Source organism: Setaria italica, chromosome IX, assembly GCF_000263155.2.
Source record: "Setaria italica strain Yugu1 chromosome IX, Setaria_italica_v2.0, whole genome shotgun sequence".
Lineage (NCBI taxonomy): Eukaryota > Viridiplantae > Streptophyta > Magnoliopsida > Poales > Poaceae > Setaria > Setaria italica.
The window spans coordinates 27,738,765-27,740,445 of NC_028458.1; the positions used below are offsets into that span (position 1 = coordinate 27,738,765).

Here is a 1,681-nt window from a genome sequence, read left to right on the forward strand (position 1 = left end):
GAGACGAGGCGGAGCGGCGGGCATCGAAGGAGTTGAGCCACGCGGCGGGGGAACTCTGAAGCGGGCATGCAACTTGAGTGCGCCTGTCACGGAAGATCTGGGGGACAAGATCTCGTGGGTCCACCAGTCAGACTGAAGGGAGGTGTTGGGGGATGACTCAGAAAGATCCGGCGGGTGAGTTGGGGTCGGCAGGGTCGGAACTGGAGGCCAGCAGAGAGGGGTCGGGTCTCAGGGGTCGGGACCGGTCAGGAGGTTGAACACTTAGGCTTGGAAAACTAAGACAGGTGATCAGGGGCTCAGATTAAGATTAACTCGGGAGATTTCGGGGTCTGTCGTCACATTATTGCTGCCTAGAGGTCGGCTTCTGATCCTAACAATATTGGGGAGACTTCACGGAGGAACAACTCAGGCATCGAAGAGGACTTTGTCAATCCTCACAACGGTGGCACACATCGATCCCCACAATCCATTCTGATTATGTACTTTTTTTCAATTCCTAATCAAATTGCTCCTGAAAGTTTCAACTTATTTTTCTGTACATTACTTTCTGTAGATCAACTATTCGAGCATGGAAACGGTGGTGTTTTCAGGACCCCAAGTTCTTGCTACAGAGATGACGTATTAAGGGATGGCAACGGCCAAAACTCATACACCACAGGTACTGCCTATCGCATACTACAACAAGCAAAATGCTCAGTAATGACCCTTTACCATAAAAGCTTAACAGCAGTTATTTTGGAAATCTTGGTCACAGATCCCGCCACATCTAAAACTGGTGGCACTACACCTTGCACTAAACCTCATCAAGAAGCTTGCAGGGATGACCATGCACGTACTACTACTTGCTCAGGTTAGCACTATGTAGTCTGAATTTTCTCTTTATCTCTTTTCCAGGTTGTATCCAGGCTTACATTACAATATGCAGCTGACATGCACGTACTACTACTTGCTCAGGTTAGCACTATGTAGTCTGAATTTTCTCTTTATCTCTTTTCCAGGTTGTATCCAGGCTTACATTACAATATGCAGCTGTCAGGATTGTTACCCATATGCTCAGCCTTTTATTGTTTAGGAGTCATTTATGTTCTTGCTTAACGCTGTATTCATGAAATTAATTTTTCAGATCATATACCCCCTCTTCTAGTTTGCCTGACAGCAACCATGATATGAATAGAATCAACAATCTCATTGATGCCATCTATTGTGAAGAGCAATCAAATCATATGCATACTCTCCCTTCATCACGCACTACCCAATTTGAAGACCAGGCCAAAGCTGTATGTTTAACTGGACATGATTACCACCCACTCCATTCGATTCGAGTTGCAATCCTTCCAGCTAATTATTTTCCAACTACATGTTATTTTGACCTTTCCAAAGGATCAAAATAACATGGTGTCAGGCACTTTACATGTGTCCGAACAGAGAACAGGGAAACGCATGACACGGAAGCCTGCTAAATATTCTTCACCCTTCAAGTATGGAATTATGTCCCGTCCTGCACCCAATGTGGACGCAGCAATGAGTCTCTTTGGACACATGTGCGCTGATGACTCCACATTGAAAATGTTAGCTTTTGTCTATTCTAAATCTTATAACAGCCACACTTTCTATTTCTCCATTTGCTGATTGTATATCCACAGCATGCCGGTGATCCAGTTTGGTAGCACCCCTTTAACTT

The 1,681-nt window shown here is 45.0% G+C and overlaps 1 long non-coding RNA gene across 1 annotated transcript; it reads left to right on the forward strand.

The window, feature by feature from the left end:
• The first annotated feature begins 592 nt into the window (after positions 1-592).
• On the forward strand, positions 593-1,138 carry LOC106804546. Its single transcript, XR_001393344.2, has 3 exons — positions 593-658; positions 755-850; positions 1,124-1,138. It is a non-coding gene; the product is annotated as an uncharacterized LOC106804546 (long non-coding RNA).
• Positions 1,139-1,681: the final 543 nt, after the last annotated feature.